General features: G+C 46.5%; 1 long non-coding RNA gene across 1 annotated transcript in view; it reads left to right on the plus strand.

The window, feature by feature from the left end:
• Positions 1 to 20,328: 20,328 nt before the first annotated feature.
• LOC128328245 (uncharacterized) overlaps positions 20,329 to 27,387 on the plus strand; it is a 54,472-nt gene continuing 47,413 nt past the window's right edge. Inside the window, exons 1-2 of the long non-coding RNA XR_008309094.1 lie at positions 20,329 to 20,777; positions 25,261 to 25,489. This is a non-coding gene — a long non-coding RNA (uncharacterized LOC128328245). The remainder of the gene's footprint in view (positions 20,778 to 25,260; positions 25,490 to 27,387) is intronic.

The following is a 27,387-nucleotide window of genomic DNA, read 5'->3' on the forward strand; positions in this document are numbered from 1 at the left end:
GCTTTGTTCTCACAGAACTAATGTAGTACACTGAAAGTTTCAGGTACTTGATGGCAGCTGGCAGTATCATGGTAACTGTACATGAAATGCACCAAAAATCACATGGGGAGTGGCAGTATACTTTATGACAGGCAATGTGAAGAAGACATCCAGGTAGATCTCATTAAAAGTGGCATAATAAAAACATATAGATAGGTCTCATAATATAACAGCATATAGATAGGTCCCACGATAAACTGCCTCAGGATAATTATATGAAAGTTGGTGTATATAGCTAGCTAACTAACTAACTAACTAAATATAGTTTAAGGGGTTTTTTTGCTGCTACAGACAAACTTTGGCATAATGGGCTGAGTCTCACCATTGATTTCATGCCAATTACATGAAAGACAAAGATTCCAGCAATGTATGTACTCCTGCGGAGTGTGTTGTGTTAACTCCGGATGTTTCAGCAATCTCCAGTTGGCAATGTGAGAAGCCAACTTTAAGCTTAGATCCGTAATCTTAGATTTGAATTTGGCTTGCCAATGTCATCTTATTGTTGGTTTGTGTGGCACCAACCTGAAATGGCCAAAGTATCTTGAGTTCATATGGCATGAGCTTTCACGCCAGCCGGATTCCCAGTTTTCATTTAACTGACGTAGGATTGATCATGAGATTCAGCTCACTATCTGGAATTTGTAACTGGACTTGTTTCATGTATTTCTTGTTTAATGTTCTATTGCCACTAACAGGGAGAGTGTATGAGAATTTAAACAGTTAAAATAACCATGAGACAGGTTGTAGAACATTAGGCTTTATCTTCAAACGAGATCATGAACAGAAGCCAAACCAGGGCTAAGCACAAAATGGCATTTAATACAGATGTTTTTGGACTGACGGTAATTAACATGTAAAATGAGCTGTCAAAAGCAGTAGCATAAAACAAACTCAAAAACACACTGAGAAAGATTTAGACAAGTAGTTAGGAGGAAAATCTGTTAGAGAACACAAAGGCCAGACAAATAGGGCAATAAGCATGGAAAGGCTGTATGACCTCCTTCCAGGGAAAAAGTTACACTATTATGGTCAGACAGGAGAGATCTACGTCTTCACAAGTGCTTAATGCTCAAAGAGATGTAGGCGTTTATGCCACAGAACTTATTGTCATCATCCCACTATCCTAGCAAATGGCAAAAGGTCTTCTAAAATATGCAACTTAATAGGTCGCCTAAGAAAGAAAATGACAAAGGAAGATAAAAAGGCCTCAAGAGTAGCTCATGGGAGGGAGGATGTGGAACAAACAAAAACAAAGATAACGAAATGAAAGTAGGATAACATTTCAGTCTCCTAATTTAAAGGGCATTTCCAAGGAAGAATTGAACTGGTATCCTGTAGCTTATGGTCATATACACTAATACTGTCGGTTTGGTTTTGTTGTCTGCAACTTAATAAGCAAGTCTCATATTTGTCAGCTTCAATGAAGTCTATTTGTTCCTTAGGGCTTCTAGGTTTGGCCAATTTAAATGAGATGGGCCAAATTCATTTCTGAATTTGAAGGATTTTGTGGTTAGTTTTTCACCCTTTCCATAGCCTAAATCCCAGGAACAGACCAAGGAAAGAAGACAAGATGCCATATACAGAAACAAAAGGGGAGCAAGGTGGAGAAAAAGATCATTTTGGCCAATGCATTTCCAGTATCAAAGGTTATTATGGGATAATGTGAAGGCAGTTCCAGACACCCCTTGAAAGAATGGGGAGGTGGGGGAGAATGAGAGGAAAGGGTGAATTGCTGACCAGCTATCCCCCCCCCCCCCACGGGCCAGCTGCTCAGTTATAGCGATGCTTCCGGTGGGCATATGTTAGGTTTTAAGTTTAAAACCTATTTTATGTTTAAGGCAGTTCTTTACTCAATAGACACACATTTCTATCACATAGCATACACAACCATGAAATCTCCATGTCTGTTTCCTCTGAAAGGCCCACTTACCATTCAGTACCATTCATACTGAATGTGAAAGACCCAGACACCTGTTAGTAGACAATATTTATGCAGTTTCATTAACTGCTATGATCCATCGATCTCTAAATTCAGCTTCTACAATCTCTCACACCCCTTAGCAATGAGCTTCCTGGTTCAGGGTTGTCTGGGTTGAGAGATTTTTGAATGACAACACAAATGCAGGTTGATTGGATATAATGATTCATTCTTCTTCTTGGTACTTGGCAAACCACAAGCCTGCCTTTGCCTCTAAGCAAGTTGTGCAGTGATAGACTGGACAGCCTGTTAGTATGGGGGTGGGACTCTAATATCCCTGTACTCAGCCTGAAATATATTTGTTTTGTCTAGGACAAAAATGCCAATTAAGTCAATTGTGGAGGTCATGATGATAGGTTTGCAAATGCACAATGTTTATGTAGCACAAATGTATGTATCAGAGAAAACAGCCCTGCAGAAATTTTGCAGGCTGTGCCAAGTGATTTGCAGGGGTTGCAAAGCTGGTTTCATGTCTGACATTTTCCCCTTGACCACGGAGTCTCAGCTGTTTGCTCTGATTATGTTCAATATATTTTCCTTTGTCTGTATTTCTAGACAGTAAAAAACCTCAGGCCAGGAGTGGAAAGCTGCAGTGAGTGTTTTTTCTCCCCACAATCACCCATGACTCAACTGGCACTTCTGTTCCCTCTACAGAAAATATTGAGCCCTCTCTCACAATCAGTGAGAAGGGCGTGAGGATGCATGGGGAGGAAGGCTAGAAAAGCTTACCTCCTTGGCAGGCGATCAGTGCTCCATTGCTGGGTGCACAAATCGTGTGCCAGCTATGAGTAGCTAACAGTGCACATTAACAGGGAAATGGGGCTTGCTCCATTAATCTCATTTAAGAGGCTGGTTCCGCAGGAGGGTTTGTTGCCAGGATCGGGTGTTGTCCTGGCATTCTCACCAGTGTTCCTTCTAACAGGGATTCCCAGATGTTGTTGATTACAACTTCCATAACCCTCCCATCAAAAGTCATTGAAGCTGGGGATTCTGGGAGTTGTAGTCAACAACGTCTGGGAATTCTTGTTAGAGAGAACACTGGTTCTCATGCACAGCCAAGACTGGGCTTGGCTTTCTTAGCCCAATCTTGGTTGTGCGTGAGAACAGCCAGATATCAGCACTTTCTGTAAAACATCTTTCTCCCTTCCCTTTCTCTATATAGTTTCTGTGTGAAAGCAATGCAGTGGTGTAAAAAATAATATTTAGAGGAGGCTTTCTCTTTAGGTTTTTCCATCATCCTTGTTTTCATTTTCTTGCAAAAGTGGGGGAATGTATATTGTATACCGAAAGCAAGTTGTGACGGTGGGGTGGAGGGGGACAGAAATTGTTCATATAGGCTGGCTCAGGCTAAACAGGCTAAAGGCATTTTTGAATTGTAAAGGCAGGTGAAAGTGACTTAGTAAATTGTCCTAACAAATGTTAAGGAAGCTGGTTTAATAAACCAGAAAGATGAGTACAAATTTGATCTTACAAATGTCAGTTGAATTACCAATATGCCAAGGTAGCAAACAGTCTATAAATATTAAAGTCTGTTTGTCAACTAAAGATCTTTTTTTAATCAGTTAATTCCCTGGCTGTTAAACAATTGATCAATTAATAAAGTGATTGAATGTAAATAAATGTACACAGTGCAACACGAAGGTAACCTTTGTGGTTCCAAAGGAATGGGTCCGTTTATCTTTTTTAAACATTATAATGTGCAAAAACTACCACTCATTGAAGGAAGGAAAAATCCATCTTCTTATGAACGGAATATTTGGGAGACACATTTTTATATGCAATTAAAACCTTAGCTAATGATTTGCTCTAGTAAATTAAACTTTGCAGGGCTATATAAAGCTGATGATGCACTAAGCCCTCCTCTGCTCGCTTGTGAATTTATTGACATCTCTCTGTTTTAGAACATCATCTTCATACTAGCATTGTGCAAAACGATTTGGGTACAGAACGATTTGTATCCAAATCTAGCTGTTTGGGGCAATTTGTATACAAAACAAATCGCCCCTCTGCTAGCCTGGCCAGATTCGGGTCCAAAACAAATCACCCAAATTTCAGAGCTGAATGTTTGGTTGCTTCGGACCTCCATTTTGTGGAGATCTCCGTGCAGTCTCCATTTGGTGCTTTGACATCTTTTTGAATGTCTCGCCCTTCCAAGCTTCAGATTGGTGAACAAAAGCATGGACTGATTTGCTGACAATTCCCTCCTGGTTCCCGACTGGCTCTTTTGGCTCCTGCCACTGCTGACTGCAGAGGTGTAACTAGGGAAAACGGCGCCCGGGGCAAGCACTGAAATGGCACCCCCCCCACCGTGCCCCCCCGTCGCCCCCCCAACATACTACATTATACTTAGGTTTTTCCTCACAAGCGCCCGCCGCCGCCGCCAAGCCAGGCCACCGACTGGCCGCCAGGCGCCAGCAAAGCAATGGGGGGGGCGCAGGCGGCGTGGAAGGGACCACTCATGGGGAAGGGGGCACGCACACGCTCCCTTGACTGCTGCAGAGCTGCTGCACTGAGCAGGAAACATTTGTATTAACAAAAAATTAAAAAATTTTTAAAAAAATTGGTCATGGCGGCGCCCCCCACGTGGCCAGAAAAGATGGCGCCCGGGGCACGTGCCCCCCCGCCCCCCTATAGTTACACCTCTGGTTGACTGACCCTGCATTGGCCAGGGGAAGGGTTGAAGAAGGGGCAAGGGTGGGGGGAGTTCAAGGAGGGATTTTTGAATAGATGTAAAGAGGCAGCAGCCACCATTCTGCCTCATGGGAGGAGAAAGAGAGAGAGAGCTTTGCTTTGCCTTGATTCTTGCCTTGCTGTCCCTTGCCAGCCTGAGCCCAGCCTGCCTTGCCACCCTGCCTGCCTGCCCCTGCTGTGTGCCAGCCTGGAGTGGATTCTCTGCTGCATTGCTTTTTTGTTCCTGCTGCTAATTCAGGAATAGAGAAGAAGAGAGAATTCTTTTTTAACCCCCTTCCTACTTCTGAGAGAATCACTGCCTGCCTGTGCCTGCTTTCTGTGCCAGCCACCAGCCCCAGAGCCCCTGTGGCCACTGGCCACCTGGCCAGCCACCCCTTCCCCCCCACAATTTTCCAGGCTTTTGCTTCAGCCCCACCCCTTTCAAATCTGAAGACTGACGAAGGAGAGGAAGATTGAAGAAGAAAGAGTAGACTCAGCAGAGAGCAGACCACAGAAGTGGACAACTGGACGCAACATGGGTGAAGACCTAGACTGAGTGAGTACCCTTTTTAAAACCAAGCACACACAGACACACGTACATCTCTGGAATTGTGTATTCTTGGGGGTTTTTCTGCTTGGAGGGAGGTTTGGGTTGCAATTGAATTTAAAAAATTGTGTGTTGTTTAGTTTAAAAGGGGGTTCTTTCTGTGGGAGGGATCCCCGTTAGCTAATACTAGTCGGTGGTTAGAAGCGCAGCGTAGCCTCATGGTTTTAAAAAACAATTCTTTTTTCCCATTCCAATGATTTTATTTTGCATTTTTAAAAAACAGAAGCCTCTCCTCCAGCCCTCTTTGCCCATAAGATATTAGTAATAAGATTCTCTAAGCCTTGAGCCACCCACACAAGTCCACCAGCAGCCTATATTTGTATTTATTATCGGCTCAGCAGCCTACAGGCTCTGAGTGGGCACACACTCTAGCCTCCTCACTGTGCTCATTTACCCCCCACCCCCAACTCAAGCCTTTAAACAAAGAAAGCTTTGAGCTTTCCCAGCCTCCAGCCTCCTCCACGCTGTGCCCATTTTGCCCCTCAGCTTGCTTCCAGTCCAAGCCCATTTTCTGTGCAGTGCGTCAGCAGCACCATAACCCATTGGCAATGGGGTGGGGGGTGTTGGAAGTGAAGGACTTTGCGCTGTCTCTTGTCTCAATGATACAGGAAGACAGACTAGTGAGTCAGAGGGCTAGAGGGTCAAGACACTGGTCATCTCTTCTCTACTGCTCTGACACTATCCCTTTGGAATGTAGATTGCTGCTCTCAGGGACACTTCCTTCCTTCCAGCCACTTCCTTCCTTCTACCTCGCAACATGCAAGCTCCTCTCCCCTGCACCATGTGTGCAGAGATGCAGAATCCATCTGCATCCAGCTAGCTAGCTAGATTAGAGATCCCATCTCCTCACTTTCCTATCTAGAATGGAGTTCTCTAATATATACCACTTATATTGATTTGAAACAATGAATTGGCTCCAAGTTACTTTACTCTCAGCATACATGCATGCCTAACTAAATTCCACTGTGTTGTGCCTCTGGGCACTCTGCTATAATGAAAAAGGGTTTCTCTTACCAGAGAGAATTCCCAACAGGGGGGTGGGCACACTCTGTTGCCGAAGTCAGCTCAGCCCCTGTTCCTGGCTCTTCTCCTAACTGAGTGTCCCCTGCCCTGAGACACTCAGCCCACTTCTGCCCCTTGCCCAATTCTTTTAGATTTTTTTTTTTTTTAGAGTCAAGGTTTTAAAAAGAAGTCCCAAAAGAGAGGGCTGGGAGGGGCAGAAGAGTGCCAGGTAGAGGGAGGGTTGCTGCTGGTGGTCATAGTGGTGGGGAGTGGCAGGGGCCTATTTCCCGAGTCACCCCCACCCCTGCTTTGGTGCACAGGCTGGACTTCTCACATCTGCCTGGTCCTACGCCAGGGCCTGTGGCTGGGCAGCAGTTAGCGGGGAGGGCCTCCCCTGCCAGGGAAGAAGTTCTTCCCATGGCAGCTGTGGAGGTGGTGCAGGTGAAGCCAGCTGCTAGTCCAGCTGGATATATCTTGCCGCCCTCCCCACGTGGGGGCCCCAAGGTTCCATCTGAGGAGGCCCAGGAGGAAAACCCTGTGTTTCCTGTCCCTGGGACTTCCCAGGCCAGCTCTGAGGGCAGTGGTGGTGGCATGCCCCAGAAGGATCCAGCCAAAGCGCCACCACCCAAGTGGCTCCGTGTCGCAGGAGAGTCCAGCAGTGTGGTATGGGATCACTTTGAGCTTTGCCCTGGTGATCCCAGCCGTACTGCCTGCACCCACTGCAAGGCACTTGTTAGAAGGGGCAAGGACCCTAAGCACTTCAGCATGTTGGGTCTGCTATTACACCTGTGCTGGCGGCACCCAGGGATCCAAACCTCTGCTGGCAGCAGCGCTAGGCCAAGTGTCTCCTCTAGCAGCAAGCAGTCAGTAGCTCCTGCTCCTAAGCTGTAAGACGGGATGGATTAGGTTTGAAACTGGCATAAGAAGCCATAAAGTTCTTTGAGGGCATATGAATGGATTTGTTTAGGGCATATAAAACTGCTTTTCAAATAATTGCAGAAGTGGCTTTCCATGTGGGTGTTGAAGTGGGGAAAATCCGCTAGATATCAGTTGAATGAGTGGAGGCCTTTATACCATTTGAAAATTCAGAGAACTTTATTTGTTAATGGCATGCTGGGTGCTCTCCCAATGGAGTCACACTAGAAAAGAAAGCTACAAAGTACATATGGTAATACTGATGTCATTTGGCAAAACAACCTCAGGAGAGGTAGTTTAGTCCAATCACAGAGCATAGCATCAGGGGCCAATCAGAGAACTAGTTCAGTTTCATTGAATACAGCAGCATATGAACCATGTGCAAAAGGAATAACCCCAATATGGTTATCACATTCCTGACAGAATTTCCATTTATTGCCAACTTCCGACTTACACAAGCCAGGACCAGTCAAAACCTGTTTTTCATCAGTCTCCCCCACTCCCCACCTCTTGAAGCGTTATGGTGCTCAGTGTGGTGTTTGTAGAGAAGGCATGGATTCAGGATTCTGCTGGAAGGAAAATGATTTTTAAAACCCATTTGCTAAGTAGAGAGCGAAACAGGCATTTCTGTGGATTGTTGCCAGTATCTGTAACATTAATATGTCCCTCTGTAACATTAATATTGGGCAAGGATTAAGGGAATGATCTTAATTTTTTTAAACAATTGTTGCTTACTAGGACGACACCCAGGCTAAGTGGTGGACACCCAAGGCGGGCAGAGTGTGTTACCCAGCTGTTCAGCAGGCATGGAGTAGGGGGAGGGTGTCCCCATGCATCTTTGCTTCCCATGGTGTCCTCTAAGTTATAGGAAATAGTTCATAGCTGCAGCAAGCATCACTGGAAACCCTGTGATTGTTCTATTGTGTATGTATGCATTTTTGAAATAGGCTGGCAGAGCTGCCCTTGTAGCTTCAGGATGGATTCGTTCTCCACTTTTGTAGCTGGTGTCTGCTTTACCTGTGGCTTATATAGATTGATTTACTTTTACATGAATAGCATGTGCTTCCAATCAGGGCAAACACAAACACTTCAAGCTTCAGGTGTGTGATCCACCCCCCAAAAGGTCACCACACATAGAAAGATATCAATTTAGGGAAAGGGTTCCATTGAACCAAGGGTACACATCACCCCAGCCAATTGAGGAGTTTCCCCCACATTTTACTGTACACCCCCCCCCCACTGCCGCCAAACCTAACAACCCATATCCACTCACAAAATAAATGAATGAGTTTAAAAACTCCTCAAGCTTTCCCTCTGTCTGCACACCTGTGTTGGAGCCTTCTCCCCAACATGCTAGGTTTCCACACCCAGAGAGTTTCCTTAAAATTATTATTATTTTTAAACCCATCTTCAACTTGCAGCCTGGATGCAGAGCTTTGCCACTGCATGGATTGTGTGAGTGTATGAACCAGCCTCCCGTTTGGAGGATTTGGAGGGTAGGGCTGGCTCCCAGAGTGCTGCTAGGGCAGAATGAGCAATCCTGCTTCTCTTGGATTTGTGGTTCCTGCCTCTTTGCAAAGCTTGTCCTTGCGGCCCTAGAGATCCTACTCCGGGCTACTTGTGAACATCTTGCAAGAGTTCTGTCATGAAGTTCCTTGGCACCCATAGCCCCAAATAAATGACACGACACAGGAAATGGGTTAAAACTAGGGCGATAACTTTATTAACCTAGGTTCAACAAAGAGATGCAGTGTAGCCAAGCCACAATGCAGCTGCCACCCCTAGGGTGCAGCACTGTATCCCTTCCTCTGACCTGCCATCACGGTGCTGGTGACCATGGGGCTACTCTATTTAAAGGCACCGCTCCTAACATGGGCCAGATCAAAAAACCCCTCCAGTGCAACAGTGCAGAGTAGGCAAAAAACCAGCCACCTCCAGGCCAATCTGGGTGGATGGGAAAAATTCCTACTCGGCCCCAAAAGGCGGCCAGCTAATCCCACACTGTCGCCCAGGGGTGTGTGTGAGCGGATGCCAAGGTGTTCCTGCAGAAAACCAGCAGAGGTTGGGGGTTGCTTTTATTAGCATGCCCTCATCCCCCTGGATGGCCCTATGGACCAAGGATAAGGGATGTGCTCAAATCATTTCAGCGCCTCGTTAGAGGGGCACCAAAACGATTCATCTGGTTCAGACATGCCGATCCAGGAACAGACCTACTGAGGATGCAGTCACAGCATGGTCCACTGTGTTTTCCAGGCTTGTTTCTTATACCTTGCCAGGAAAGGATGCAAAACCAGCACCCGCCACACTGCATGCAGTGCTAGGAGAAGGTGTGGTCTTGCACCCAGGCTCAGAATCAAGAGATGGGGCAGGGGAAAGGGTTGCAAACTCAGGCCACAACTTTAGAAACTAGTTTGAGAGGGGTTCTGTGAACTAAGGTGTGGCTTTGACGCCTGGGGTGAAGCGTTGTGGTGCAACAATGCCTCCCTGATAAGAAGGGGGTGATTTTTGCCTCAGAGGTGAAGGCAAAAATCCTCTGTATAGAGAACTATCCTCCCTTCCACACAGAAGAAACCTTTGGTGGTGGGGGGTCTTCTCCCAACATCTTGAATGGACTTGAGGCTTTGGGGAACCTAGCCATAAAGGGAGTGGGAATCTGCTGTGGGCTTGCTCTCCTCAACCTCTTCCTGCCTTGTCTAGGGCTCACAATTCCATCCACCCAGAGGGGAGATTTGTTGATTTGTGTTGAGGTGTATTGACCTGGCTGAGATTGCCCTCTTCGTTTGCCTCAATAACAATGCCAAGAGTTATTCTGGGAAGGGCTTCTTTGCTGCTAGGATGGAGAAAGAAGAAAAAGATAACAAGTGTGAGCTTCAGGTTGGCAGACCTGCTACGACTTAATTGTCATTTTCTCAATGACCCTCAGTTTCAGCTACCTTGGTTTCATGTTGATGTCTTTATCCAGCCCCCTACCAAAGAGCTGCTGCCCAAAATGTGTTGGGTTTTCTGAATAAACACATTGGGTTCTGCACCAGCAGACTATATTAATTATTGCAGGGGTGGCCAAACTTTAGCTGTTTTGATGGGCTACAACTCCCATCAACCCCGCTGCTGTTGGAGGCACTAGGGTTTTTCTTTATTCCTTCTTTCCTTCCCCTCTCCTTCTTTTGTCCGGCACGTAGTATTTCTGTTTGGAGATTTAGCTATGTGCTTCCGATAAGAAAACACTCAGACTCACTCAAGCTTGCTCAGCTGCAAGGAGTTAGTTGCGCAGGTCAGCCTAGGCGCTTTCCAGATTAACCCTTACCATAATGTCACTACAGATCTGCAAAGAGTGCTTTCGTATTGCCTACGTATTGACATTGCAGTCCATGCACTGTCAGCAAGGTGCCATTCACATTTCCAATGCCTTCTTTCAGTTTTTATGGCTTTGTTACAGTCCTGCAACGTTGTAAAAAGATTGCTATATTTTTCCATTTTAGGGCATGAGGGGCAAACTGGAAAAGACTTCTCCCCCTGCTGGTGGACTTGCACCACACCCTTTCATTACGTTGTCAATTCGATCCCACCAGGCTGAAGCATTTTACGGTGGTTGTAACTGTAATCTGGAAAGTGTCCGGCAGTGGAAAGGTGTTTGTGCTGTCACTGGATGGGGTGCTTTATTTTCCCAGAAACTGGGGGGAAGCCCCACTTTGGAATTAATAACTGGGATCTACTGAAATTAATTACAAGAATGCACTGCTCCCTGCTAGGGATCCGATGGGCTGCACACCACCCCGGGGTGTCTTAACAAAGAGCAGTTTGAATATAAAAGATAGAAACATTTTTAAATATAAGAAATAAAAGGCTTATCATCAGCTTAACCCCCCCACATATATAAATGGAAGCAGAGGAGGGCAGCACACCAGTGTCCCATGGAGTCCAGTAGGGCTGCCCCACCTCCACTGCCCCACTCTCCTCTCAAGCTCCCCATCCATCCTGGCTTGGTCCAACTCTTGTCTTCTCCAGCCCTCCACAGAATTGGAACTTGGATGCAGCCAATCCCTTCTGCATAGCCCCTTTACTCCCCAGACACACCCACATCCAAGACTTCTGAGGATCCATCCCCAAATTGGGTTCACCATGTCTTTGCACCCAAATTGGGAAATACGGGGAAAGGAAACAAGCAGTTCAAAAACAAAAATACAAAACCAGTAACTGATACTGACTATAACCTTGATTCAGCCGTGAGGTGGGTCCTTGGGTAAGACAGCGTTAATCTCAACAGCAATTTCGACTCCTGGGTCACCGACTGCATATGTTCCATCTAGAGCTGCCCCATCCTCCTGGGATTCTGCATTTCCCTTGCCTTTTCTGGCTGTAGTAACTTCTGCAGGAGTTCTCGTTTCTTGGCCAGCATTTTAATCCCTACCCTGAGGAAAATCATGGGGGGGCAGGACTGAATTGTGGCCATTTGCAGAAGGGGGCGCGGGAGGGTCCCGGGGCCATCTTCAGAAGGGGATGCGGGAGTGTCCCAGGGCCGGCTGCAGAAGGGAGGGGTGCGGGAGTGTCCCGGAGACGGCTGCAGAAGGGGGAGTGAGGGAGTGTCCCGGAGACGGCTGCAGAAGGGGGAGTGCGGGAGTGTCCCGGGGCCGGCTGCAGAAGGGGGAGTGCGGGAGTGTCCCGGGGCCGGCTGCAGAAGGGGGGTGCGGGACAGACCCGGGGCCGGCTGCAGAAGGGGGGTGCGGGACAGTCCCGGGGCCGGCTGCAGAAGGGGGGTGCGGGACAGTCCCGGGGCCGGCTGCAGAAGGGGGGTGCGGGACAGTCCCGGGGCCGGCTGCAGAAGGGGGGTGCGGGACAGTCCCGGGGCCGGCTGCAGAAGGGGGGTGCGGGACAGTCCCGGGGCCGGCTGCAGAAGGGGGGTGCGGGACAGTCCCGGGGCCGGCTGCAGAAGGGGGGTGCGGGACAGTCCCGGGGCCGGCTGCAGAAGGGGGGTGCGGGACAGTCCCGGGGCCGGCTGCAGAAGGGGGGTGCGGGACAGTCCCGGGGCCGGCTGCAGAAGGGGGGTGCGGGACAGTCCCGGGGCCGGCTGCAGAAGGGGGGTGCGGGACTGTCCCGGGGCCGGCTGCAGAAGGGGGGTGCGGGACTGTCCCGGGGCCGGCTGCAGAAGGGGGGTACGGGACTGTCCCGGGGCCGGCTGCAGAAGGGGGGTACGGGACTGTCCCGGGGCCGGCTGCAGAAGGGGGGTACGGGACTGTCCCGGGGCCGGCTGCAGAAGGGGGGTACGGGACTGTCCCGGGGCCGGCTGCAGAAGGGGGGTACGGGACTGTCCCGGGGCCGGCTGCAGAAGGGGGGTACGGGACTGTCCCGGGGCCGGCTGCAGAAGGGGGGTACGGGACTGTCCCGGGGCCGGATACTGAAGGGGGTTATGCAAGTGTCTCGGGGCCGCTGGCAGAAGTGGGGTGGTCTTCCTGAAATACCAAAGTTAGTATATGGACCCTTCTTATTTCTGATCTAGTCCTATTCAGTGGTGCCAATTTCATTTGGAAGTGGATAATGGGATTTTCCTCAGGGTAGGGAAGCAGTATATGGCCCGCCTGGTCCTTCTGGCATACATGAAGGAAAATGACAAAACAGAGAAAGCTTTTGATTACATCTAGGTACTATTTATGAAACAAATCTATGCAGTTTCTCAGATAAAACCAAATAGCAAAATAAAACAGCAACCAGTTAGGAACAGACTTAGACAATTTAACTTATCAGCTGAAATGATGAAGCAGACAAGGACTACAGTATTTACAGACACTTGGAAAACTGTCCCTCTTTCTAGGACTCTCACTCACCACTGTCAGCATTACATTCGCAGACCTACTTAAATGACTTATTTTCTTAATGGCTTTCAGTTTTAACCAGGGATGTGCAGAACGACTTGCCTGTTAAATGGTTCCCTGCAAAACGGGGCATTTCAAGCAATACAATCAAACCACACAACACCGTACAAAAAGGGGTCTTCTTCTAGATCAACCCAGAACCAACTGGTTTTGCGGCAAACTGGTTTGCTGTTTTGAGCGGCGATTGTGGGTGCCATTTTGGAGGGCTGTTTTAGTGTTTTTCCCTTGCTGATTGCTTTTCTGGCATTACCTTCCAATTGGCTTGTGATCTCCTTGTTCCTTGGTTGGCTTGTCATCATACAAAATCAAGTGTTGTCAGGGGCCATTGTGCCCCCAATGTTTTGGTGGAGGGTGGAGGAAGGGGAAGCCAAAAACAGGGAGTTTCAAAGTGTATTTAAGGGGCTGCTCGACAGAGAGAGCCACACTCTTTTAGAGGATATCGAAGGAGGGAGCCTGCAGCAGAGCAGAGAGTGGTGGCAGAGAGACTGTGCCAGTGTCTGGCTTACTGTCTTTTTATTTTCCTTGCCAACTGCTTATTGTTCTATTATTTTTAAAATGGTACCAGCAGCCCTAGTGGTAGTGGGTTTAACTGGCTGCTGCTGTGGGTTTAATTCTGCATATTTGTGTCTTTCCCCCACCCTTCTGACTTGTAACAGCCTTCGGTGCCTTTGATAGCTGGGATGCTGAGATCCACCCCCCCTTCCCCTCTGGTGACCCCAAACTGTGCCTTGCTGTCTGCTGCTGTGTGCCTGGGCAGTTTTTGTTTTTGTAGGCTGTGGCTGCCCAACCTGCCAGGCTCTCTCTTTTCCCCAGGTGTCTCCTGGATTGACTGATTTATTTTGCAAGCTTTGTCTTTTAGTCTTTGGTGATGGGTGCCCAACTACCCTCCCGGCTAGCTGTTAGGTGCCAGTGTCTGCTCTGCCTAAGTGCCGCCTGGAGATCCTGGCCGGACAGACTCAAGCAGAAGACGCCGAGTCAGGTAGTCCCCAAACAATCAGACAACAGAATATCTTGAATGGCACCTTTTCCGGCAAATCAGGGAAGACAGGAGGCTGCAGCAGGAGGAAGGAGGGGTTCTCCTTTCTTCTCAGAGAAAATGTCTATCTGGTTTTTCTGAGGAAGCCAGAGGTGCACCTAGGTAATGTTGGAGCCAGGACCTAAAGACCTTTGGGGGCTCCCCTCCCCTGCAAATTAAGCATCATCATGCTCCGCCGGGCAACCACTCCATCCAAGACAGAATAAAGACTTACCCCTGCTAACCTGGCAAAGAGGCACCTCCAACCGTGGTGATTCTCTTTATTTAGCAGGGGGAGAGTAACTGGCCCTATCTACCCCCAGCACAGTATTTCCAGTGACTGTTGCTGGTGTCTATCTAATGGTGTGGTTTTTTAGATTGTGAGCCCTTTGGGGACAGGGATCCATTTTATTTATCTTATTTGTTATTTCTCTGTGTAAACCGCCCTGAGCCATTTTTGGAAGGGCGGTATAGAAATCGAATTAATTAAATGATGATGATGATGATGATGATGATGATGATGATGATGATGGGGATTTGGGGTCCCCAGGGGCTGTGGAGGCTCTGGACTTTGGCCCCAAAGTCCAGGGGTAAGAGCACCTCTGGAGGAAGCTGTAAGGATCCCTCCTTAGCAAGTGTCCGCGTTGGCTTGGCTGCTCCTGAGCCCTCACTGAGTGTTCCTGCCCAGTAGGCCTTTCTTCTTCCACCCCACAGCCCAGCTATGCCTTTCCCCTTCTGTTGCCCCATGAGGTTCTCTTTTTCTTCTACCCCCTCCCCAGATACACCTCGTCTCTTCTTGACTACTACACCTTCTTTCAAAGTCCGCTGTTTCCTTGCTGGATCCTGCTTTATCTTTACGCATCTTGACCTTACACCAGATAGATCAAAGGAAACACCACTTGTCCCCCAAATCTTTCATGGTCCTGTTCTGGTGCCTTTTTTTCTATGGATATAAGGAAAAAACAGATACATCCAGTTGTGTAAGCAGTTAACCCACAGTACCCAGGTCTGGGCAATGTGCAGCCTGGCACACGAGCAGGGAAGAGGGACTGTGTGACTTTGTAACTCTTTCCAGTCACACTCATGATCCACAAATATGACAAATGTTGATATGCTAATTTCAACCCAAAGGGATTCTCAATGTGACTTACATTGCCAAAGGAATGAGAATAGCAATAGCAATAGCAATAGCACTTACATTTATATACCGCTCTGTAGCCGGAGCTCTCTAAGTGGTTTACAATGATTTAGCATATTGCCCCCAACATTCTGGGTACTCATTTTACCGACCTCGGAAGGATGGAAGGCTGAGTCAACCTTGAGCCCCTGGTCAGGATCAAACTTGTAACCTTCTGGTTACAGGGCGGCAGTTTTACCACTGCGCCACCAGGGGCTGTGAGAAGAGAGTTGCCTACCCCAAAGGGAATTGGGACACAGACTGTGCAGCAGCACAGCAGAAAGACCAGTAGTAGCCCCAGAAGAATGCTAGGCTGGGTTGATTAGGGGACAGTTGCTCCCCATCCTGCTAAATAGAAGAGAGTCACCACCTTACAACGTGGTGCTTTGCTCAGTGGGCAAGGGTGAAGTCCTTGTGTGCCACAAGGATGCCTGAAGAGATTTCCTTGTCCCCAAAGGACAAGCCAAAGGTTGCCAGTTGAAATCCCCGCTGGTATGTTTCCCAGACTATGAAGAACACCTAGATCAGGCTGCAGCGATATAGGAAGATGTTGAAAGGCATCCTCTCATACTGCGCAGGAGATGGCAATGGTAAATCCCTCTGGTATTCTAGCAAAGACGGCACACTTTACCTTTAAAGGACTCACAAGCATGCGCACACACATACGACACCATCAACAGCCAAGGTGCTGAATAGGGACAGTTGCTCCTGCCCCCCCCCCCACTAAATATGAGAACTACCCACAAAGGTATCTCTTTGCCCATTCAGCAGTGCTGATTCTGACACAAGGGAGACCCTGGAAGGGCCACTGTGCTGGACTGAATAGGGACAATTGCTCTCCAGGTGCCCAGTAGAAGAGTCTCCATGTTAAAAGGCATCTCTTGGCCCAGTTAACAGAGGTCCAGCTATTAGCAGATAAAGCGGTTTTTAATAGAAACCCCCTTAGTCTCCTCCAAAGGGAACAGAGGGAGGGCAGGACTCCCTTGAAACTCACCACTTGATGAAGTGGGCCACACTCAGAAGAGAAGGCCTTTCCATCATGATGACCACGACTCCCCTGGCAGGATGCTGAAGGTGCCCAGGAGTTGCCCGTTGGGGCCCTTGAAGCCTTTCACTGCATCTGGAAAATAAACCTTCTGCTAACCCTGGCAGAGGAAAGCAGAGAAGAGAGGAAGCAGCCACTCTCCCAGATCCACTCTCCCATTCAAGGCTCGAAACTGCTTCAGAAACAGTAGAAATTGACTCCCAGGAAACTTCTGAGCAGTTGACAGTTCAGAGGACAGTTAGGTGATGTCATAGAGGGTGATGCCTGAAAGAGAACAAAGAGTTTGAAAAAACCCCAGTGAGGCTTCCTCAGAAAGCAGGCAGTTTCCCCAAAGCATTGTGAACACAAGTTTAAAATCCAAATTAAAAAATATTGTATTGATTTATCATATCTTTATACCACATGGGGCAGTTCACAAGTTAGCCACTTGCACCTCAAACATTTTCGCATCTGCCATCTTGAATTGGGATTGTTGATATCACAAACTACGCCGGCGAGGTGTCCCTATGTGTCCCTACAACTGTACCCAATTTCTTTCCTATTGGTCCGGAAAAACATACACACACACACACACACACACACACACACACACAAACACACACACAGCTGGGTGAGCAGATAAGCCTACTGGGATGTAGGCCAAAAAGGGGGAATCTTGCAAGCTATGAACACTAAAAGCTAAACATTTGGTTTCTAAAAATATGACAAGTGGCAGATTTTTCATGTGTTCCCAATTTTTTTCCTATAAGGTTATGTATGTTTCCCAGACTATGGAGAACACCTAGATCTGGTAGCAGCGATATAGGAAGATGTTGAAAGGCATCCTCTCATGCTGCGCAGGAGATGGCAATGGTAAATCCCTCTGGTATTCTAGCAAAGACGGCACACTTTACCTTTAAAGGACTCACAAGCATGCGCGCACACACATGACACCATCAACAGCCAAGGTGCTGAATAGGGACACTTGCTCCTGCCCCCGCCCCCCCACTAAATATGAGAACTACCCACAAAAGGTACCACTTTGCCCATTCAGCAGTGCTGATTCTGACACAAGGGAGACCATGGAAGGGCCACTCTGCTGGACTGAATAGGGACAATTGCTCTCCAGGTGCCCAGTGGAAGAGTCTCCATGTTAAAAGGCATCTCTTGGCCCAGTTAACAGAGGTCCAGCTATTAGCAGATAAAGCGGTTTTTAATAGAAACCCCCTTAGTCTCCTCCAAAGGGAACAGAGGGAGGGCAGGACTCCCTTGAAACTCACCACTTGATGAAGTGGGCCACAGCACAGAAGAGAAGGCCTTTCCATCATGATGACCACGACTCCCCTGGCAGGATGCTGAAGGTGCCCAGGAGTTGCCCGTTGGGGTCCTTGAAGCCTTTAACTGCATCTGGAAAATAAACCTTCTGCTAACCCTGGCAGAGGAAAGCAGAGAAGAGAGGAAGCAGCCACTCTCCCAGGTCCACTCTCCCATTCAAGGCTCGAAACTGCTTCAGAAACAGCAGAAACTGACTCCCAGCAAACTTCTGAGCAGTTGACAGTTCAGAGGACAGTTAGGTGATGTCATAGAGGGTGATGCCAGAAAGAGAACAAAGAGTTTGAAAAAACCCCAGTGAGGCTTGCTTAGAAAGCAGGCAGTTTCCCCAAAGCATTGCGAACCACAAGTTTAAAATCCAAATTAAAAAATATTGTATTGATTTATCATATCTTTATACCACATGGGGCAGTTCACAAGTTAGTGACGTGCACCTCAAACATTGACACATCTGCCATCTTGAATTGGGATGGATGATATCACAAACTACGCCGGCGAGGTGTCCCTATGTGTCCCTACAACTGTACCCAATTTCTTTCCTATTGGTCCGGAAACACACAGACACGCATGCACACACAGAGAGAGCTGGGTGAGCACATAAGCCTACTGGAATGTAACACTAAACACTAAAAGCTAAACATTTGGTTTCTAAAAATATGTCAAGTGGCAGATTTTCCATGTGTTCCCAATTTCTCCCCTATAAGGTTAATATAGATAGCCAATAGGGATGTCCAGTACGATTCAGATACAGAATGGTTTGTGCCCGAATCTACGTGTTTCAGGCGATTTGTATACAAAAAAAATTACCCCTCTGCTAGCCCGGCCAGATTCGGGTCCAAAACAAATCGCCCAAATTTCAAAGCTGAATGTTTGGTTGTTTCAGACCTCCATTTTGTGGAGATCTCCGTGCAGTCTCCATTTGGTGCTTTGACATCATTTTGAATTTCTCACCCTTCCAAGCTTCAGATTGGTGAACAAAAGCATGGACTGATTTGCTGACAATGCCCTCCTGGTTCCAGACTGGCTCTTTTGGCTCTTGCTACTGCTGACTGACCCCACACTGGTGAGGGGAAGGGTCGAAGAACAGGCAAGGGTGTGGGGAGTTCAAGGAGGTATTTTTGAATAGATTTAAAGAGGCAGCAGCCACCATTCTGCCTTTCTGCCTCGTGGGAGGAGAGAGCGAGCTTTGCTTTGACTTGACTTGCCTATCACCTTGCCTTGCCAGCCTGAGCCCAGCCTGCCTTGCCACCCAGCCTGTCTGCCCCTGCTGCATGCTAGCCTGGCTTGTGGTTTTAGGGGTGAGTTAGCATCCTAAGTGCACTACACCACAATCTGCTCCAGGCCACCCTGGTGCCCCCCAAGTGGAGTTATGGGGCTGCTGAAATCCCCATTATTCCCTATGGGGAAAAGCTTAAGACACGGACACTTCAGAAATTCTTTAAAAATCACCCCTTTGCCCAATTCTGGGTGGTAGCTTCCTTGCACCCATTGGGCACTACCACCCACCACAACCTGCTCTGGGCCCACCTGGTGCTCCCCCCCTCGGGAGTTATAACTAAGGCTGCTGAAATCCCCATTATTCCCTGGGGGGGGAAAGCTTAAAGACCCGTAAACTTCAAAAATTCTTTAAAAATCACCCATTTGCCCATTTCTTTGAAATTAGGGTGGTAGCTTCCACTCATTGGGCACTGCCACCCACCTCACTCTTTTGGCCCCAGGACCCTTTTAAAAATCTGAACTGATTCAGATTTTGAAAATTCAGGTACAAATTGAATCTGGGGTGATTCGGGGAGGGGAGATTTGGGCCCAAAACAAATGGGGGGTAATTCAATTTGGGGACAAATCAAATTGAAAACATCGATTTGTGCACATCCCTACTTCATATACAGAGCTATTGAAGAGTTCGATGCAGGGGCATAGCAAGGTTGGAGTGGGCCCAGAGATGAGATTTTAAAATACCCCCCCCCCCCCGGCAAAGTCCAGGGCCTTCACATACCCCAGGCTTCCAAGAATTTAAGTCTGATACTTCATAATAAGTATGCTGCCTGGAAATACATTTCACTGAATACACACACGCACACTTCACAATATATAGTGATATACATTGAGTACTACATATTTGTGCTACTTTTAATGCCTAGAACACACTAGAAACACTAATTATTAAAATGGGCCCCTCGCTGCAGATTAGCAAAGGAGACTTTCAACCATGCAGGGTGAGCCTGTGTATGTTTTCTCAGCATTCTGAACAAATTCAGTAAAGTTTGATTCCAGGTTGTTTTTCACACGAGGCTTTTAAAGCCCTTTAAGACACATCTCTTCTGGAATGGAGGTGCTGCATTCACATGTTGGCCAGATTTACCCTGAAGTCCCTGCAAGTTATTGGGGAGCAGTTCACACACAAGAAAAATAAAATAAAAGCACAACACATGCTTACAACTTGAACATAAGTGCATTTATGAATGAATGAATGAATAAATAAATAAATAAATAAATAAAATATATTTGTTCCAGAAGTTTTTGTAATTTGCTGCCATGAAACAAACCACTGATAGGACTGTTTTAAATTAAACATTCACAGACTTCTCAGTCTCTCCCCCGACCCATATCAAAGTCCTATGGCAAGCAGATCCCTATATATCGGCAGCGGGTGGGGGGGGGGCCACAAAAAGGAATTCACATTCTACCTGGCAAAGGCTGAGCTGTCTGGCCTGGGCAGAGTGTCTGCTGCAGAGTACTGTGGTGGCTGCCAGCCTCCTTCCTTCTTGGGGCCTGATGGTCTACTCAAGCTCAGGCTTCAGCGAGGCCTACACGGAGGCCTCCCTGGAGGCGGGGAGAAAAGGAGCTCCTAGCAGCTTGTCCCCTGCTTTAGATTGTGGGCCAGGAGGACAAGCAGGAGAGAGGGTGAACAGGGCAAGTGGCTGAGGGGGCAGGGGGCAATGGGGAGTCATGTGAGGTGTCTCTGGGGGGGCCCTCCAGGCAATGGGGCCCTCAGACAACTGTCTCCCCTTGCCTAATGGTAGTTCCGCCCATGGTTCAATGTATCTCTATGAAGGTGCAAGAAGACTCTTCAGAGACTGCACTGATTCTAGGTTATCTCCTACTGAGCTCATACACAGCAGTGGCACCCCTCAGATTAGCCTATCACAAGGTAAAGAGATAGATTTCCCTTCTACCTAGTGCAAAAAGATGAAATAGGATTCTCAGGACTTAGGACAACCCCATCCATGTATTACTTGCTGCAGTAGGACTAGAAGGCAGAGGACACAGATCTTTTTTCCATTTGTAACTGATCAGTGGACTTATTCATGTCTGAAACCATTGGTACTTTGGCCTTTACTTTCCCAGGATTCCTCTGGCACTACCCTTGGTTATGCTATGGGTTTATGAAGGCTAAATAGCCACACTTCTTATAGGCTGAGCTCTCCTGTCTGGGAATGTTAAAAAAAAAATTGGGAATGCTTTTAATTTGAACAGCCTCCATTGCTTCAGCCAGAAATATTAGCCCTCTCACCCAATAAGTTCATAGTAAGTCATTTCATACAGGTGGAGAGAAAGTAGTAAAGGAAATACGCTATGTTGAAACAGCACAAATTATGGATAATTGGCCAGAAGCCTAAAAAACGGAGCTGTGCATCATGATTTAAAGGGGCAGGGTCTAACTTTACATGACACTATGCCACCAAAGAAATGAAGGCCGCAAATACTAAACATACATCCTTCTGAGAACACATGGCTAGGAACATACCCCGTCTCCCAAGTTCTTTAGTTAGCATCCTATTTGTATCCTGATCTTTTGAGAAACTCAAGAATACATGGAGGTCTCCTCATTTTATCATCAAAGCAACCCTGCGAGATATGTTAGGATGAGAGTTTTTGGGTGGCCTGAACACCCATTGAGCTTTGGCCCTTTTGTACCCATTGGCCTGGATACCCATTGAGCAGAGAGGTCTCCCCAGTTACTCAGTACTCAAATCACATCACAACAGTTTGAAGATCACAATCCTTAAGTAACCTTGCCATCTTTTCAAGTTGTTTGGGAGCAATCGGAAAGAGTACGGGCAGGCAAACCAGCCTTGATTTAGCTTGTGATTTCAGTCTTGTTACTTCTACGTAGGGAACAATTTAAAAACATTTCAGACAGTCAATGCTCTGCCAGAAAAACCATTCTCCACTTATTCTGTTAGCATACATTATTGCCCTTATCTTAATCCATGTTAAGTGACTGAACTCAACTGTACGTTTATGTCCCAGTAGCAGATGGCACTCCAATTATTCATATTTGTGATTGCCTTAGAAAAAAAGAACACACAATATTTCCCAGCACTTTTTTTTTTAGTTTAAATTTCCCTGGTGAGTTATTTGTTAATTGTTCCTTGTCTCATAAGGTATTTTTAAACCCTTTTTTTACCCATATATGAGAAATTGTGTAATCAGGCCTTTTTGCTCTTTATTTCTTTGTGGATCCTTCATTTGTTCAGATAATATGCTTTTTTAATTATACTTTGAATACATAAACTCAGCAGCACAAATTGTAATGTGGTCTGGTTTAGAGTCACAAAGAAAGCTAGGGACTTCCATTTGGAATTGTTCTCTGGAACAGATATCAACTGGCCTAAAAATCTAACAATTGTGTATGAACTAATTTCCATTCTGGTTCACAGTTAAAGGGTGAAAGGGCAGTAGGATCCTACCCTGTTCCTCCAAATGTAATTTCTCCATGTAAATGATTGCAAGTCTTAACTTTTGCTAAGATTCCAAAAGCCAATTCAGATATAACACGGTGCAGATTTCTCATGGATCAGTACCATCTGAGAATCCACTTGTAAGTTCTCTTGTTGGAAAGTGCCATCTGCTTACATTGTGGCAAGAAGGCTAGGCTAAAAGCCTTCTCCCTGATACGTAAGTTCCACATTCATGAAGAATGTGATCTAGGGTTAATTTCCATTGTGTATTTGTGGGGCTGCACAAGCCTCATGGACATATTCCTGGAAATAAAAGTGGCTTTTGTGGGGAGGGGAAAGAAGCAAAAATTGCTTTCCCCTCTCCCTATGCATGGTGTCCCACACAGTTAGCTTACTTGCTCCTTGTGAGGATGGAGCTCCTGCTCCGGCCTTATAAGCATGTCAGCCAGTATGTTAAGGAAGAGCTGATGTATCTAACTTTTCATTACCAAATAGGACCATGGGGTCCTGATGTGGATCAGGAGTGCAGCAGGTGGGATGGCTTTAACCCTTTGACCCATTGTGGTCCTGATCCAGAGTGTGGCCCACTGTGGTTGCTGTGTGTTCCAAGAGGAAAGCTCCCATTGTTGTTAATGGGAGCTTATATTAAAAATAGATAACTTTTAAAATGAAATGTTATATTTAAAATTATTAATATTTTTAAAGGGTTGTCCAATCAATCTGGGATGCTTAGTCAGTTTAAGAGGTTTTCCCATCCATCTGATTAGAAGTTACAGCCTTACTCATCATTCCTGGTTTTCGCCTACCTGTGGTTTTTGAGTGGCCAGAAATTACCTTTGACATTATTTCTGTCACCATTTTGTAGTGCTGAGCCATACTGTGGCTCTTTTCTGCAAGCAAACAAAAAGGGTGGGGGACAAAAATCGCAGGATTTGGACATTTGGGGGCACTGCTGGAGAGCAAGGTACTGTGCTGTTTTCTGCTCCCCGCCCCCGCTTTTTAGTGTGATTTTCAGCACATTTCAGTGTGCTTAGGAACCTAACTCCCCAATGCCCGATCCACATAGGGTTAAGGTTTCTTTATCCATGGTTTTGGTATCCACGGAAATTGGCAGGAACAAAACCCCTGCCAAGAACAAGGGCCACCTAGTATTAGAGGGGAGAGCTGGTCTTGTGGAAGCAAGCATGACTTGTCCCCTTAGCTAAGCAGGGTCCACCCTGGTTGCATTTGAATGGGAGACTTGATGTGTGAGAACTGTAAGATATTCTCCTTAGGGGATGGAGCCACTCTGGGAAGAGCAGAAGGTTCCAAAATCCCTTCCTGGCATCTCCAAGATAGAGCTGAGAGAGTTTCCTGCCTGCAACCTTGGAGAAGCTGCTGCCAGTCTGTGGAGACAATAATGAGCTAGATAGACCAATGGTCTGACTCAGTATATGGCGGCTCCCTATGTTCCTAGTATTTCATAAAACAAATAACCTCCTCACACATATTCAGAGTTAATGTACAGGTGCGGGAATGTATGCCATTATTTCCAGATACTTAACAGGGAGAGCTGATAGTGCTTACCCCAAAATATTCACATTCTTTCTCTTCTTGTATTATCTTTTCAATGTATTCATGCTGCCTTATCAGATGATAGTTATTCATCTGAATGTATAACCTTTAGCCCATCTAGATATCTGTAAGAACATTTGTCATAGGCTGGCTTTTTAAAAGTAACATTTTTCTTCTACATGCATTTTTATATTGGGCTGCACACCAGAAATTTATTTATAATGCAGTTATGCATCTGCTGATCTAAACTTATTCAGTCAATCTGAATTATAGGTTTTGTTGGCCTAGATTGAGTACCTCTAGAACAGGGCTGCACAAGTTCAGCTCTCCTGAAGAAGTTGGACTACAACTCCCATCATCCCAGACTATTGGCTACTGTGTCTGGGGATGATGGGAGTTCTAACCCAAAAACAGCTGGAGGGCCAAATTTGTGCAGCCCTCCTCTGTAAAGATATTCCAGTTCTAAAGAGATTTAAACATATGAAGAGGCCTTATTTGTCCATTTTGCTCAATACTGTTTACAGTGATGGGTAGTGGGGCTCTAGGGTTTCAGGCAGGGGTTCCCCCCACACCCCAGCCTTACCTGAAGATGCCAGGAACTGAATCTGGGAACTTTTTGCATACAAAGCATATGCTCTACCACTGAGATACAGCTCCTTCTGAGTCCTGCTTAAACCTGCTGTTTCCGTTTTACAGAAGGTTGAAGTACGCCATCCAGAACTCATTGGCTGCAACACATTGAACTTATGAAATGTTACAAGTATCTTGGGACTTGGTCTCGTTGTTGTTAGTGCATAGTGGATGCTTTGTGGGGGTCCCCCCGCCATGTTTTACTTGGAGGTGGGTCAGGCCCTGTTGAGCACTGAGAGTAGTACAGCCTTGCCAAATGCACCATCTTGATGGGCCATACATTGAGGGCATAGTGTAGAATGAAAGAGATGGGATTATTCCAGGTGGCTGCCCTATAGATTCACCCTGTGAATAAAGAAACAGGGCCCCTATGATGCAAACATGGATACACGAAACTGGCTGCCAGGACCACAGGTAACGAGGGCCACCTATAATCTCTTTTTATAAAAAGGTTTTTGTGTTTGACACAATAGCATTAAAGACTTTGGAGGTGAATTCTCAATGATGATGGATGTTTGATCTAATAAATGCTACTTAAAATAAGGTATAATATGAAAGTTCTGGAATCCATAAAAAGTGGGAAATGCTTAAAATCCCCCTGGAATAAATGTTAGTTCAGTTCTTCACTGTGTTGTTAAATCCTATCAATTTCAATAAAATTTAGGTATGCCACACTTTCTCTAGATGTCAACTCTAGATGTCAGCTCTGAATGTCAACTCAGTACAATAGTGTGGACTATTAATGGGTCATTCTAATTTTCCCAGGGTCATACTGAAATATTTCTAGGAATCCGGTAATCTCAGGAAATGCCTCAACAAGAACCACACTGCTGGCATCATGGCAAACTCTGAGCATATGAAGCAATATTACCATATGCAGCCAAGTAGTAATATAGCAGTGGTAATATCTGGTATCTACAAAGCAATATCTGGTCCTAATCACAGAGCATGTGACTGCCACCATTTTCAATAGGAATCCTTTGCAGATTTCAAGGTATGTTGCTGCCATCTCCACTCTCCACCCATTTGCACTTGTGCTGGAAATCACAAGTGGAAATTCAGAACAGTCTCATAGGAGGGACTCAAGGCAGGAGAAATCAGTAATGAACTTGACTAAGTGCTTGGGTTATCTCTGATAAGGCCATTCATAGTCTTCAGATGCTTTGATTTTGCACAGGTTAATATAAAAATTGTTACTGAATAATCATAAACATCAAGAGCTAGAAACTTGTGTTTGAAAATGAGCATCAAGTTTTAATGTAAACCGCCCTGAGCCTTTTGGAAGGGCGGTATAAAAGTTTTAATAATAAATAAAGAATAATAATAAAAGTTATTGCCAGGATTCAGATTCTGTCCTTGCTAGGAAATGCTGCAGATACATGAAATATATCCAGTGATGTGTACAAATGATGCTGAAAGGTAAGAACAAAAGATCTGCTATCAAATCTGTATGCTTAAGACTATGAGCTAAAATGCATGCTATTAATTGTGATTAATAATATGCTATTAAGGTGTCATGTTAATTGTAATAGATAAAAGGAGGACGATATGGTCTGGAGCATATATAGCAAAATGAGTGTTCATCTGGAGCATCACTAGATTTGGGATGTTCTACTGCATTATCATTTCAGCTCAATGGGGCAAGGGCTCAGTACCATCCCACTCTCCCTATACATTCAAATAGGCCAAATGAGGTATTGTTAGATATATGGCCATCTACTGAATCATAATTTCAATGGTGCCGACATTAAAACAAAAAGGTTCTCTTAGGAGCTTCAGGTTATAAACCTATGCACATTTACCCAGGAGTAAGTGCCACTGAATCTTATTTCTGAGTAAGCATGCATAGGATTGCTCTGTTCAGTGCTTGCCACCCAGTAGGGATCAGTGGTCCCTCTAATTTTTTTCATATCTGTGCGGAATCAGTTTTGTTCTGGCTGGCAGTATCAAGGCACTGTGTGCGCAGATAGATTCAGAGTGGGGCCTTCCTAATTTAACCTGAGTGGAATCTAAAATTAACTGAGTGGACATTAGAAAACTTGTGAGCGTGTGCACATGCACACACCTTAGAAGGAACAGTGGCAGGGATGTGCACGGAACTGGTTCGATCGACTGGTGGTTCCGCCGGTTCATAGGTGGGGGACATACCTTTAAGGGTGGGGAAGGGTGCTCTTACCCCTCCCACCACGTTTCCCCCGCAGGTGCTCCATTGAATAAGTCCCCGTCGGGACAGCATACTTCCTCTAACTTCTGGCTGAGGAAGACATTGGGGCGGCAGGGTGGCACGCTGCCGCCCCGATGGGAACTTATTCAATGGAGCATCAGTGGGGGAACCTGGTGAGAGGGGTAAAGGCACCGTCCCCTACCCTTAAAGGTATGCCCCCGACCTTCAACCACCCCCCACTGGTTCCATGCACATCCCTATGGCAGGAAAGTGCCTCCGCCATTCACCTGGCCGCTAGCAGGGGCTTGGCTCTGTGGAATCCAGGTGAATGGCGGAGGCGCTTTCCCACCGTAGGGGCTGCTGGGTGGCACACTGCAGCTCTGAGTAGCGTTCAGGTGCCACTGCCGCGGAGGTGAGTCCCGGATTACTTTACTCTTAAAGCTGCCTCTTGCCGCCCCCTCTCCCAGAGGCGTGTTCATGGGTGGTCACTGCTAGTTCTGCAATGTATGTGTCATAGACACAAATGTCAGCATTTAAATGGGCTATGTTGAGTATGAAAGTGAAGCTATATGGCAGAAACCACACAGCACAATTATATTTCTTCTAACAGTTTGTCTTTCCTGAACTGATACTTACTACGGTAGTAGTGATTTTTTTGATCTCCAAAGATTTCAGACCAAGTTTACTTTTAAAATCCTTTCTTAATTTTCTCTCTGAGATGAAGGAGG

Source organism: Hemicordylus capensis, chromosome 5 (assembly GCF_027244095.1).
Source record: "Hemicordylus capensis ecotype Gifberg chromosome 5, rHemCap1.1.pri, whole genome shotgun sequence".
NCBI classification, from domain to species: Eukaryota; Metazoa; Chordata; class Lepidosauria; order Squamata; family Cordylidae; genus Hemicordylus; species Hemicordylus capensis.